Source organism: Mauremys reevesii, linkage group 4, assembly GCF_016161935.1.
Source record: "Mauremys reevesii isolate NIE-2019 linkage group 4, ASM1616193v1, whole genome shotgun sequence".
In the NCBI taxonomy this organism is placed as follows: Eukaryota; Metazoa; Chordata; order Testudines; family Geoemydidae; genus Mauremys; species Mauremys reevesii.
The window spans coordinates 39977623-39992347 of NC_052626.1; the positions used below are offsets into that span (position 1 = coordinate 39977623).

The 14725-nt window shown below is 47.6% G+C and overlaps 1 protein-coding gene across 2 annotated transcripts in view; it reads right to left on the reverse strand.

The window, feature by feature from the left end:
* Positions 1-14725, reverse strand: part of NRXN3 (neurexin 3) — a 1505977-nt gene that overhangs the window by 1435787 nt on the left and 55465 nt on the right. The window contains exon 3 of one of the 2 annotated variants that reach the window (XM_039537767.1): positions 164-487. The exons of the other annotated variant lie outside the window; for it this stretch is intronic. The gene's annotated coding sequence lies outside the window, so the exon portion shown is untranslated. The remainder of the gene's footprint in view (positions 1-163; positions 488-14725) is intronic. 2 annotated transcript variants of the gene reach the window in all.

A 14725-nucleotide genomic window follows, 5' to 3' on the forward strand; every position in this document is an offset into this window, starting at 1 on the left:
ATCTGGTTAAGAGGATAGGCATCTGTTTATCCACTGGATTACTGTGCATCCCACATCGTGTCTCAAAGGGGGACAGGAACTCTTCTACATAGTTTCTTTATAAATTGGACTTTTTCCCCACTCCATTGTGTTGTGTGTGTGTGGGGTGGGTGGGTGTACTCACTTGCTGGAGAAGCTTTTGCTGCACTGGTATTTTCAGCTGAATAGCTTGAGCTTCCATTAGCCTCTGGTGGACTCTCAGAAGCAACTGAGGCAGTTGAAGAGTCTCCCTGATCTGCAATTCCACCATCAGTCTCTGGTGCCCGTGTTCCTCCTGGGCTCTCAGGTGCTGCAGTTGGGCCAGTTCCCTTAAGGTGGTCTCTGTGAAATTTGGGGAAGGAGGATCCTTGGGCTCCACCACATCATCTTCCCTGGGCACCTAGTCAAAACTTAAGAGCAATGCTCTCCGCTCCTGAACTGCAGTTTTCTTTTTACAGGATATTCCCCTCTGCAAGCATAAACATTCAAGGTCTTTTTTCACAAGACCATCATACAACTGTGGTTCAATTCCTGTGTCTATTCTTTAACTTTTAAAGCTCTCCATATCAATATCAAACTCTTAACAGCACTGGGGTTATGATCTATAAACTTAATTGACCTGTGGAATGTGAATCCTGCTGACTATGCCAGTGTCAAACTGCCCTGCAGTGGCTAAAGAGTGTGAGTATCAACCTCAGGGCACAAACTCCAAACTGGTTTTTAGTTCTATACTTAGATTACATCAACCAATTATTAAGTGTAAATTCCTCAGACACTAGAACAGCCTTAACATGGAGCACAGAGTCACACACAGTCTGCTTGGGTATTACGATCTGTCTCACCACCCAGGTTAACCTACCTTTGTGATAGACAGTCCCTTACACCAAAAATCACAGCACTATTCAGGTTACTCCTAGTCCCAAAGGACCAGTCACCCCAGGTCAACTGTACCTTAGATCTCACACCAAAGACAATGCCCGCAGCCAATCCTATTACAAAAACTATCTAAACATTTAATAATAGGAAGAGGAAATAAGAGAGTTACACCTCTACCCCGATATAACACTGTTCTCGGGAGCCAAAAAAATCTTACCACGTTATAGGTGAAACCGTGTTATATCGAACTTGCTTTAATCCACTGGAGTGCGCAGCCCCCCGGAGCACTGCTTTACCGTGTTATATCCGAATTCGTGTTATATCAGGTCGCGTTATATCGAGGTAGAGGTGTATTTACAAGGTTAAAGCAGGTAAACATACATACACAAATGACTTACAATCATAAGTTTCAAAAGCTAATAAAAGCTTTTATGCTGAGTGAGCTCTGTATGTTCTTCACGGCTAACCCAGGCAAAGCACTGGGGTTCTCCTGCTCATGCCTAGAAAACATTGCCCCTCAAGTCCACACAGCACAGAGATACAGTTCCTTCTCGTTCGGAGGTTTTATTCCCTTCCACTCCTGTGCTCTGAGCTGGAAACTCAGCTGATGGGAGGAATCCACTTGCATGATTCATCTTCATGGTGGGGAATAGCTGAACAACAAAGTCTTTTGTCTATTTTAATGGCTCACAGTAGTCTAACTAGTGTTGATGGACTTTTCCTACTGGGGAGTACGTAACATCTTTTATTGGAGACAAGCACTCCACACTAGTTAGTGCATTTCTACTGTCTGGTGATTGACACAGGCCAGGTCCACACTACAAACTTACATCAGTATAACTACCTCAGTCGAGGGTGTGAAAAATCCACACACCGGAGTGACACAGCTATACCAACATGACAAGCTCCCCATTCCTCAGGGCTCTTCAACTACACCCACAGCAAAGCAGGCTCCCTCTGACCAGACAATTGATCTGTGACCCTCTGTCCAGCTTTTTATTCACTTCTCCTTTTCCCAAAACAACAGCATTGTCATGCCGAACTAGGCCTTAACTTCTGCCCTCAGGGGTCTCTCTTCCAGAGCTTTCAGCCACATCTTCTCTCCTTGACAGACTCAGCAGTGTGATCTCTCTCAAAAACAAAAACCAAACCAAAAAAACCCACTCAACAAACCCCTACTGCAACTTCCTGCTGCTGTCATAGTAGAAGCACCTGACCCAACAGAGGTGTGCCTCCTTAGTCCTCAGGGTTGCCTAGCCCCAGGCCTTTCAGCCTGTAAGAGGTGAGCCACCCTGTTACATTGGGTTTGTCTCAAGGTGCAGCCTCTCCCTCTTGCTGGTAGTTTCAAAACAGTGAATTTTTTTAAAAACAGGTAAATAAACAAATAGATACTTCCATCCCCTTCCCTTGCCTCAGCCTTGCAGCAATTGCAACCTGGGACATGAGGCTTACCACAGATTACATATATGTTGATGCCTTTTGTTAAAATATTGGCAGCGCATCAGAGTACCCCCATTCCATCCACTGCATCACTGAGAAAGGTCTCCTGCTTGTAATATTTACTTACAGAGCCCCTACATGCAGGACTTTATAGGCATTACAGGAAAAGAATAGCAGTGTCCCAGAGATGATCACTGGATTTCAGCTGCTAGAATCAAAGCTGCATACAATCCTCACAGCAATAACTCTGCTTCTGGCACAGGCAAAAGAGTCTGGTTATCATTTATGAATAAACCTTTCCTCACTAAGGTTTCCTAGGGTCCTTCTTCCTTCTTTCCCTAGAGTCCAAACCCACCCCCGTCCCCAGAGGCAAATCACTGTGATGCTCAGTACCGCACCTCCCAGCACAAATGGGGAAAAATAGGCCGAGCTGTCCCTAGCCAGCGGCAGCCCAAGTCAGAACGAATACACTCTAGGGAAGGAGAAAACTAAAATACCTTTAATTGGAGCCTAAGGGAGAAGAACCCTTGGGTGAGAGCTGGAGCACAGGAGCCTGAGGCTCTCTGAACAGCTGAGAGTGAGTGAGGGTTCTGACTGGCCCACTGCAGCCATTGCCCATCACCCCAGTGCATTTTTGCAGCCATGCTTAAGAATGCGAAGACAAAAAGACAAACCAAGTGAGCTCCTTTAACCCTTCGCTGCTACTCTTCTGGCCCCCATGGAGCTGCTGTCAATTAACACCAAATCTTAGGGCATTACCTGGAGTGGCTGGCTGAGAGTTGGGCACTTGGCAGTCCAGCCCATCCCCCCCAGCATTCTGCTCAGTTCAGGAGGTAGTGCACCTGTGTGCATGCATGTATCCCCAGCATTCAGCAGCATGGCAGATGTGCCTGCATTGCTGCACCAGGGTCTGCACCCATGACATGCAGCAAATAAATGCCTTGCATTGTGATAACAGCGCAGAGAAGCCACAGATGGGAAAAGAAAATCCCCATGTTTCTGCATAAACTTGTTAGGGGTCCCACAGGGTGGGAAGTATGCATAATTCTCACCCTGCCAAGGCCCATTATGAGACAAAGACCCAAAATTAGGCCCAAAAACCGATATATTCAGGAAACTTAAAATGCTGTGGGATTCCTCCCACTCTTTAGTGTCAGTAGCTCAGGTACCTTGGCTTCGTTGTGCTGTATTTCTGATGGAAATCATTTTCAACAACTGTGAGGGGACACCACATTTGCATAGAATGTGGGCACTTTTGGAGCTAAAATGAGTGACACTCCTTGAAATGAGGGACATTGGAGAGGCCTCAGCATGGTCACAACCCATTTCCCTCTTATCTAGTTGTCCCATCTTCCAGACCCCCTCTCTAGAGGAAAGTGGTGGTATACAGGGATGGATCATGCTGGGGCCTTCGTGGTGCCTATCACTGTGACTGATGAGTTCCACCCTACACAATTGCCTCCGACCACCCCTCACACCCAGCCCCCTCTGCCCTCGGCCCACTTCTTGCTCTTCGCTTCTCACACACAGCTCTTACTCTCTGCCTTCACCTTATTCCTCTCAGACCCTGCTGTCTTTCCAGCCCCATTCCCACTCTTCATCCCCCTCAGACACTGCCCTCACCCTCAGCCCAGACCCCGTTCCCTGCCTTCAGTTTCTCCTCCTCTGTGTTCACTCTGGTGTTTCTCAGGCTCTGGATGGCAGCGTGCTGCCCTAGCGTGTCACTCCAGGCACAGCCCCTCTCACTAGGCCAGCATCTTGCCTTTTGTTTACACACCGTCAGCCCTTCCCTTCCGAGCTCTGCTTCCAGATTTACCATGTTTAGGAAGCCAACGTGACCTACTTAGGCTCCCTGACCTAGTTATAGCCGAAACACTGACTCCAAACACGCACAAGAAAAAAAGGACAAAGGGAGTGTGGTGAGGAGGGAAATATTATCTTTGTTGTTTTCAAATGAAAACAAACCCAGCAAGGCTAAGCTGCCTGCTGCTGCCTTCGTCCAGCACAGCCCAGGCCCTGAGGGATGCATGAAGTTCAGCTGTTCACATGATTCTACGACTGAAAAGGGCAGATATCACTCAGCAGAGCAATCTTTCCCAAAGTGTGGGGTATGTCGCAGCAGGGCATGAAGGACTAGCCACAAGGATATTCATGGACTTTTTAACAGCTTTCATATAAAAAGTAGTAAGTCTCTAGCGGTTATGGCTACAAAGCAAACCTTCAAAATGTGAAGCAAATGTGACCAATGCAGACACCTGCCTGAGTTTGCAGAGAACCTGAAAAACTTGTTCTGAGGGGTAAACTTCTCCACTTGTTTTAATGTGCACTAAATAGAGCTGGTCAGGAATCGTTTGACAAAATATTTTTTCATCAAAAAACGCCAACTTTTTGCAGGAAAGGATCAGATTCAACAAATTTCTTGATTTGTAGATTTTTTTTCAAGAATGTTGGAATTGTTGAAACGTGACATTTTGACACTTTCTAAATCAAAAAAATCTGGTTTTGTAGATCAAAATGAAATTCCTTTTGACATTTAAGCAAATTAGGGTAACAATTTTCTTAAAAATTTAAACCTGGTCAAAATGTAAATGAAAAAAGTTCTGAAATTATTTAAAAAAAATGGATTGACCCAAAGCAATTTTTTCCCCAGACTTTTGGTTTATGAAAATTTTCAAGATTTCAACTTTTCATCTCAATTCAGGACAGGGAAAAATTTTGAAATCTTGAAAATTTTCATGAGACAGGACAATCATTTCCCACACATCTCTAGTGCTCCTCAGATGCCAATGAAGTTGCTCTAAAGGTTAGCATTGTCAGATATTTCACTGCTTCTCAAAGCATGTAAGCAAGGAGACAAAACATATTGGGAAGAAATACACCTGCATTTCCCACAGTGTGTGTGTGGTGGGGGAAGATGTGAAAGGCTAGATAGTGGGGGGTACAGCAGATAACTCAGTGAGACATATACTAACAACACATTATGTGATTATGGGAGGGGTGGGCCATGTGTTATTGGTTTCATTTTCCTGAAGGGGCCGGTTCATCTCTTGAACATTTAGTAAAGTTTGAAATAGTGCCACTGGAAATCCAATGCATGCTTGCATTGCAGAGCAGTCCTGCACATGCAGATGGTCAAACAGGGATGTAAGAGGGGTACAGAGCAGGAAGGATGCCAAAGATAGTTATAATGAATTTGATTTGATTTAATGGACAGGAGTTCAGTAGCACATCATTAACACCACCAAAAATACAGGCACCACAGAGAGTCCTATTAGCACTGAGAACGAAAGTAAAAGATGACCTCAGATGATAAAATTGGATGTCATAGAGCAGACTCAGCCATCCCCTGACAGGGGTCAGTTTCCACGTACTCCCGTGGCTGCTGTTCCGGCACACACACAGGGCAGGGTGACGTGGGCTGGGTGGTGGGTGAGAAAGATAGATCTGAATAGAACTGAAGAGAGTGGGGAAGTTGGGGAGGCCAGAGAGGAGACAGATGCAGTTTGCCCTGGGTTTGGGCAATAGGGAAATAGAAGGAAAGCAGAGGTAGTATAGAAGGGTAACCAGCAATTACTTTCCAGATAACTTCTAAAGCTGATTGGCCCATGACAGCACTACCAAGAACTCCTTCTGCTTCAGCATCCAAGCTGTGCCTTCCAGCTGTGTTTATGAATATATTTTGTTGCAATTTGTGCTCCTGATCTTTCCCTGTTGAACATGTGACTTCCCATACTTACCCCCTCACCCTTTGTTGATTGTCACCCCTCACTGTATTCAATCTAATATAGGGCATGGTCCTGCGGCGGCACCCCCAACTCCCACTGACTTCAGGGCACTTCATTCTGGATTAGCAGCACTGCCTGATATTCTACTCCTGGCTCCCCACGCAGCTCCCTCAAGGCCTCCCAATTCTGACCTGCATCACCCCCTGCTATTCTGGTCCTGGACTGCCACACAGCTCTGCTGATACCCTCAACCCTGACCTGCAGCACCCCACATTTGAGACATATCAAACACATACTTTTCAGGTGCTCCTGATCAACAGTGCTGTGAATGATTCCTATACCCCACATACAGCTCACTGGCAGAGATGTAGTAAAGGCACATACTCGAAGGCATACTCAGGTACACACCTTACCTTAACACCAGACCTTAGCTACACCTATAAAGAACCTCATGGGGTCAGATGATTTGGAAAGGACTCACCAGTGACCAAATGTGCTATGCAAACATGGTGAGGATTCTTCGTGACTCCCAGCAGATATAAAAGAAATGAATGAAACAAAAATTCCAGACACACTGATTGTATTTGCTGCTGTAATTTCTGATCAAATTTTCAGATGTCTGAGCATTCCATAGCCCAGTGTATGTCAGCCACACTTCACTGCTGGTTTTATGTTATTAGTATTGACAGCCACTCAGTTTAAACGGAGGTTAGGATTGAAATCTTGTCTTGTCGCTTATCTCTGCCTTTTTATCTTGTTTGTTTCCTCTCATTACAGAGAAATCCTCCCTTTCATAAAGCCCATCTGAAGACCTCAGCAAACATGCAAACAGGATGGTAAATGGATTAGCCAGGGAGGTACTCTAGGCTGAAGCCTGCCTGAATAGACACTCATGGATCAATCGGCTTTGCCTTCCAAAGCTAATGGTATGAGTTTCTCTGTCCGATTCTGGCTCAGGTGATCTTGGGGCACTCTCAATAATGTATCTGATAGAATTATATCCCCTTAGAAAATAGGGATGACAAAAGAGGGCACGGTATGTTGAAGGTGGGGAGAGAGCTAACTGCATAGTAATACTATGCTCTTCTGCAGGATCTTAACACTTGGCAAAGGCTAAGGAATGGGTATCACAATTGCTGTTTATTATGCCAGTTATGATCATGTCACTGTTACCGTCTCCCAACCCCTGTTTGTTGGTTTATCTCACCTGTTGTGTCTCATCTGTTTCTTCTGCAAGTTCTTTGGAGCAGGGACTGTCTCTTTCTTATGTGTATACTGTGCTTAGCTATCAGGGACCAGACCAGCCACTGGTCTGCTCCCTGACTTACTTCTGAGCTAGGTCAACTTGGTGTGCAGGTGAGAGTCCACCTCAGTGCGCCAGAGCTTGGTCCTGGTAGGAATCATCAGAATTGGACACCTCCTGGACTACAACCTGAAGGGACTGGGTGGATCCTCTTGTGCTTGGTTGGCACATGGGGCTCTCCACCCCTCAGGGGCAGCTCTATGTATTTTGCCACACCAAGCACAGCAGTCAGGCGGCTTTCGGTGGCATGCCTGCGGGCGGTCTGCTGGTAACGTGGATTCGGTGGCATGCCTACGGGAGGTCCGCCGGTCCCATGCCTTCGGAGTACCTGCCACCGAATTGCTGCCAAAACCGCAGGACCGGTGGACCTCCTGCAGGCATGCCGCTGAAGGCAGCCTTATTGCCGCCCTCATGGCGACCAGCAGGCCACCCCCCGTGGCTTGCTGCCCCAGGCACGCTCTTAGTGCACTGGTGCCTGGAGCTGCCCCTGCCACCCCTTGTATGCCCCAGCATGTAATCCAGGAGGTGATGGCAGCTTTACTGCCCGACTCTCGGGCCTTCATTGAGCAGGTCCTATCCCCCAGTACAGAAAGGATGTGGACAAATTGGAGAGAGTCCAGCGGAGGGCAAAGAAAATTATTAGAGGGCTGGGGCACATGGCTTAAGAGGAGAGAGTGAGGGAACTGGGCTTATTTAGTCTGCAGAAGAGAAGAGTGAGGGGGGATTTGATAGCAGCCTTCAACTATCTGAAGGGGGGTTCCAAAGAGGATGGAGCTAGGCTATTCTCAATGGTGGCAGATGACGGAACAAGAAGCAATGGTCTCAAGGGGAGGTCTAGGTTGGATATTAGGACACACCATTTCACTAGGAGGGAGGTGAAGCACTGGAATTGGTTACCTAGGGAGGTGGTGGAATCTCCATCCTTAGAGGTTTTTAAGGCCCAGCTTGACAAAGCCCTGGCTGGGATGATTTAGTTGAGATTGGTCCTGCTTTAAACAGGGGGTTGGACTAGATGATCTCCTGAGGTCTCTTCCAACCCTAATCTTCTAGGATTCTATGAGGGTGCTCCCTGCCTGCCCCTCATCCTTGTCCCTTTGAACTTTCTCATTGAGCCCCTGCCCTGAGAGCCCTCACAGCCGCCCACTCTACACACCCCAAGCCAGCTGCATGACTTGCAGCCAGTTCATTTCTGAACCATGCCCCAGGGACATCTGTACACTCTTGTGCTCCACACATTTCATTTTCTCACCCTTGTTTCTAACTCTGATACTAAGTGGCAGGACCTCCTACCATCTGTTGAGGGCGAGGAACCCTGGTGGGCCAACCTGTATTCCACCTTGGTTCCACGGTCTGCCAGGGATATTGGTTGGCAGCTCCTCCATGGAGCCATGAGCACAGGCTTGTACTTGACACGGTTCACCCCCATCACCGACACTGTCCTTTTTGCAGCTTGAGGGAGATCATGACACACCTCTGTCTGGAGTGCGCCAGGTTGCAGCCCTTTTTCAGGCTCCTCCAGAACCTTCTTTTAAGGTTCTGGCTGCACTGCTTCCCACATCTCTTCATCTCTGCACACCCCATCTGTGGCCCCATGAAGTCGTGAGATCTCCTCATCAACCTCTTCCTGGCATTCGCTAAAGTAGCCATTTATAATACCAGGAGGAGGAAGTTGGACGGGGGGGTGCTCTGCGACTGTGGAGCCTACTTCTGTTCCTCCCCTGGTTCACGTCTCTGGGCAGAGTTCCTCTGGGCGGTGTCCGCTGGCTCCCTAGACACCTTTGAGGAGCAGTGGGTGCTGTCCGGGATTCTCTGCTCGGTGTCCCACTATGGATCCCTGATTTTATAACTATGACCCTCATTCCCAACCCTGTTTTTCATCATTTGTCCCCTGTAATTATTTGAATCCCGGGTCCAGTAGCTCCTCCCCTTAGGCTGGGGGAGAGGCCTTCAGATGCAGGGGGGCTTGTGCTCACCCACCTCATGGCTTTCAATAGGTACTTCTGGGCTAGGCGACCAGTGAGCCCAAGTGTACTGCCTCGGAACTAACAGCGTGGGCTGCTGGTTTAGCAGACCTGTTTAAAAGCCTGGCTCTGACAAGCGATCAGTGGCTGCTAAATGCGTATGACACCTGCAGCTATGCTTGCCCTTGTTCCAGCTCCCGCTCTGGTTTCAGACTTGTGGTTTTGATCCCTGGCTCTGCCTCTGGCTTACAACTTGGGTTTACCCCTAGTTCTGGCATTCATCGTCTGTCCCGCCGGTACTGACCCTTGGCTCATTTCCTGGACTCTGCCCACCCTGGACGCAGCTCTAACCGGTAGGTGAACTTCTGCCACTAGGCCTAACCACCCACTGCCCAGTGGCTTCTGCAGTACAGTGGAGCCCTGGTCCCTAACTCTAATATGCTACCACAGTATCAATAACAATATTCTTCCATCTAAAAGGTTTCAAAGCACTTTATGGTCATTAATTAAGCCTCCTAACATCCCATGCAAGGTGGACAAGAGTTGTTATTCCCATTCTATCCATATATTCCATACCAGTTATTGTGTCCTCAAGCTCATTTTACTGCTGATGAATCTGAGGAACAGAGAGGCTAAGTTACTCTCCCAAGAACACGTAAGAATAGAATCAAAGACCCCTGACTCCCTGACAGGTGCTTAGATCACTAGACGACACTTCCTCCCTGCAGGACTTTTCCACTGAACTTTATCCACAGAACAGGGCCAGCAAGGGAAAAGGCTGTGTGAGTTCCTTCCTGGGGATGTGCCTGAACACTGACCAGGAGGGAGCTCTGGGGAGGAGAGCTCACCCTCTGTGGCCCATTCAGTCCTCAGCCTTTGCTGAGATGGCCATGTAGCACTAGCTGCAATGGAGCTGGTGGGGTATTTGCCAATGCTGTCACCTGCCTGTTTGGAACTGGGATGAGACCCACCAGCTCTGACCGTTTTCTGAAGGGTCATTCTTCTTGGAAGCGTCTCTATTAATTGCTGAACCAAGCCTCTCTTTTGCATCTGAAGTCCAGGCCTCTCTTGGGACTCTACCTGGGAAGCAACCCATCACTAGCCTGTAGTCGTAAAGGCAGTAACCAGAGCAGCGGAGAGCTGAGCACCAGCAGCCTCAAGAAAGGAATAAGCAGAGGCAAGTGCCATGCAATGACAGCAGCAAAGCTATTTGCTAAAATAAAAGCACTTGAGATGTTAAACTATAGAAATCTCTGTTGCTTTAACTCCAGGGGGGTGGTATGTTGACCCACAGCTGGAGTCTCCTAGTTCAAGCCTTCACAAGCCATGCAAGTGGGACCCAAGTGAGTGACTGCTGTGGGAGCCATTAGGAAAGACAAGAACCCTTTCTCTGTACTAGTGATGGGAATGGAAAGGAGGCTTTTAAGAAAGTGAGGAAAGAGCAGCAGAGATCAGCATCCATGGTTTGCTTAGCACCTGGCTGCTAGAAAACACAGATGCTCTTCCCAACCAACCACATGCTTTCAGCCCTAGCAGGCAGCCGAAGATATCGCAGTTACAAAGGAGAGAACGTTTGGCTGAGCCTGTTTCAAAGCCCTGCTCTGAAAAGCTGAGCACATAGTACCCCCGGAGCCAGATTCTGCTCTGTGATGACAGTGTAAATCTGAAGCAACCAAACTGATATCCGTCTTTGGATTTATTCCAGGAAAACAACTGAGATCAGAGTCTGGCCCACAGTAATACTGAATATGATGTGAAGTTACCATTAGAGGAAGCGGACTTCGTCCTTCTATCATCACCACTTTCACTGTCCTCCTCCATCCAAGATGGGCTGGGTTAAGCCCATAGACCAGGGCCTATGCTCCTACCAGTGGGAGGCACTGCAGAGTATTGCTAGGTGCTCCCCCTGCACTTAGCAATGTAAGTAACCTCTGAATCACACCAGGCCTTGCCAGCTGAGAGTATTAACTCCAATACACTGCATGGCAAAGTAATGAACCAGGGCCAATTCTGTGCCTCTTGAAATTATGCCCCACACTTGCTGTCATCATCCTCTAAACCTGCACAAAGTCAGCATCAAACATACCAGGATCCAAATGATAGCATTTGACACTCCTTTTGCACTCCTCTTGTGCAGATGTCAGTGACGACCCAGGGAGAAAGGCAGGTGAGAATCAGGCTGGGGGGTTCGGGGTGACTGTTGATTTCAGTGGCAGCCAGAGGATATCCCTGCCACAACTTCTTTTGATATTTTACTTTTAAAATCTCACCCTGACGCCCTCACACCCCCATCCCTTTCTTCATTCTTGAGATTCTCTTTCTCTCTCGTATTGCTAAGGTAAATTATTGCTGATGAAAGGAGCTGGGCTGGCAGCTCTGGAGAAAGAAGCTCCTTATTTAACCTCTCCAAAAAAGGTACAGCAATGGCAGAGGTGGGACAAGCTGTCCCCCACACTGACCATTTTCCTTAGCCCTAGGGGTGAGAGGCTGAGTCTCCATGATCTACCCACTCTTTGGCCTCCACCGTGTCTCCCGCAAGGTGGCTAGTTACTGCCAATCATAAGAGAAGCACTGGTGACTTAGACTCTTGTCCACTAGGAAGTGCTCTGAGACCAACCAACACTTTTCATGCAAAAGCTACTAAACAACTGTCATCCGGTAGCTGCTTCTAGTCAGCGCTGACCTGGCTGAGATCTGAACCACGCACCAAGAGCGGATAGGCTCAATATCCCACTACAGCTCCCCAAGCCGGTCTCTCTCCCCCCCTACCATCATTTTTCAAACCAATATCCTCAGCCATGTGCAGCTGTTTTTCATTTGGCCTTGGAAATGGTTCTAAATGGAGGTTACCATGTGCCTGGAGCTCCCCCGCACTAAAGTATGTGCCATGCCAAAATGGTACCAAAGCTTTCCACAAACCCAGAGCTACATCTTTCAGTTATCCCAGTGGGGGAAGCCTCCCCACACCAAGGCCATCACAGGAAAATAGCCTGAGTCCAGAGCACTAAAGTACAGTTACACCACGGTTTTGTCTTGAGTCGGCAAAGTGGTTGAGTTTAGCTCAAGCTTAGTCATCACATTAGCTAAACTTGATCACTCTTCCGAGTCAAGGCAAGAGCGAGAGCTGAGAATGATGGAATGGGAGAGTCACCAGCTGGATGAGGGAACGTGAGCTCTGACCTACATGTTCACACCCACCCTTCCTGCCATCCCACACTAAACAGTGGCAGCCATGCCACTCATGTGCCTTGGGCAGCATAAAGGACAAATTCTTTCTCCTGTGGTTAACTAAAAACATTAGCGAGGAAGGACACATGAGTGGAGGCTAAGTGGGACATGGGTATGAAATTAATAAATGATATTGCTTCCTTTCCTAGGGCAAAGCGGAGATGCCGTGCAGGATTTGTTACCCTATGTGGAGTGGCATGTCACCATTATCTGTAACCACAGTCTTGCTTCAGCACATAGAGGCTCTGTTTAGCTTTCCTGGCCCATCTGTGAGCCAGAAGCAGGGATGGTTGCCACAGGAAGCCTTTATCAGGCTGTCTGCCTTAGGGCTTTATACTGATGCTCATCACCACAGTATCGACGAATATTCCACAGGCTCATTAGCGTCTGAGACAGTCTCCCATTCCTTCCTCCTGGGGGGCATGGATCAGTGTTCGTGTCGTGCTCCCCATCAGTACCTGGCCTGGGAAGCTAATGATCCAACCAGTGGACCAAATTTGGTGATGAATCCTGGTCACGTGCCCCCTAAGGCACATTGCGCATACATGAAGAAGATTCCCTCCTCCCCGTAATATTGCTCACCTGTGGGATCCAGGAGCCTCCTTGCTGCCACTACTCTGGACACACTGGCCCCTCAGAAATTCATAGCAACAGCAGTGATAGAGTGCCCCACTCCAAAAACCAAACCCCTAACATGTAAACCTAGAGGAGAATCTCCATTAGCCATTAGTGTAGGGCCTATGGCACACATTTGAGCAGTTTGGCTTCTGTCCAACAGAGGGCAAACACACTCCATGCTACAATCTTTAGCACTTAAACAGCACCTTCCATCTTAGGTCTCAGAAGTAGAACTGGCCCTTCCAGGAGAGAGATGAATTTGCAGAGGCTCATTTTGCTCCTAATCGAAAAACCAGGAAGCCAGGCAGAATGTACAAAGCTACAATGGGACTCTGAGGAGACGCTGCATCTCCCAGTCCCAGCCTTTATACCATTGAGAGTCACCCCAACCCTGTGTAAAGAGAATTACATCTCCCCACCTCTTCCCTCCCCCAGCTCCTGGCCAGGTTCTGTCTGGGCCCACCAGGAGAGAAAAATCACAGAAGCCAGAGGTGCTGTTTAGTTTGAAAGCAAAGCCACTAGTGCTTGACTGGGACATAGCGGCCCAAATTCAGTGATGAATCCTGGTCATGTGCCACCTCAGGCATGTTGCGTATATGCTAAGAAGCTGGAAGAGTTTCAATAACTAAATGTTGTGGTAAGAACGAACCTCCATTTTGTTATTTGGGGTGAGAGCTAGTCTCCCGTTGCTGTCCCTGCCACACTCCCCAGCTGCCCACTAACTCTCAGACACAAATATTGTAGCTTTATCCTTCCAGCTGAATAGAACTACTACCATCCATACACCAGCCTTGGTCCCCCCCAGCCCAGTGCTGAGCATGTTGCTTCTGAAGCCCCATTGTCCCCTGAAGCCGTCTGGAATAATAACTCTCAGTGGTTTTTAGAAGCAGCCCTTTGGGTAAGCGGACACTCCTGTTTTGACTGATCCATACACTTTCTATCTATTATATGTGTATATTGGTTTGCAGTGGGGAAAGCATTTATTGCTTTTAGCACACTTATGAGTTTAAATAAAAACAAATATATCTATATTGACTGTAGTTATTATGCTTGGTTTCATACAGCATAAGTGCTTCAAATAAAAATAGATTGGTTAGAGGGAATGTACATCAGTTCCAATAATAACACAGACAGCTTCAAGAAGCATATGAGTTTCATTTAACGTGCACTGGATTTACAAAGAAGGGGGAAGACGCATTGGTTTAGAGGAGCTTTTAGTCTAAATTTTCTGTCTAAATGCTTCTGCAAGGTGAAGATGTTTACTGGATTTGTCAAACAGACCTGAATGAGAGTTTCTGTGAAGAGGAGGAGAGGGAGGGATCCATTAGGGGGGTCCATGGTGGTATCACCGGCGGGAAAGTAATCAAAGGAAAATGTAAGATGTCGTAAAATGCTTCCTAATTATTACACATATTAGAGCATAGAATTATCTCCCTTAGGGAAGAGCTGGGAGCCCCAGTCTAGATACTTCATACTAGAGTGGGTGAAGTCCAGCAGAAACAAGCCTGGAATGGGGAGTAGGCTAGACAAGATCTGACATCTTTTCATGTCTATAA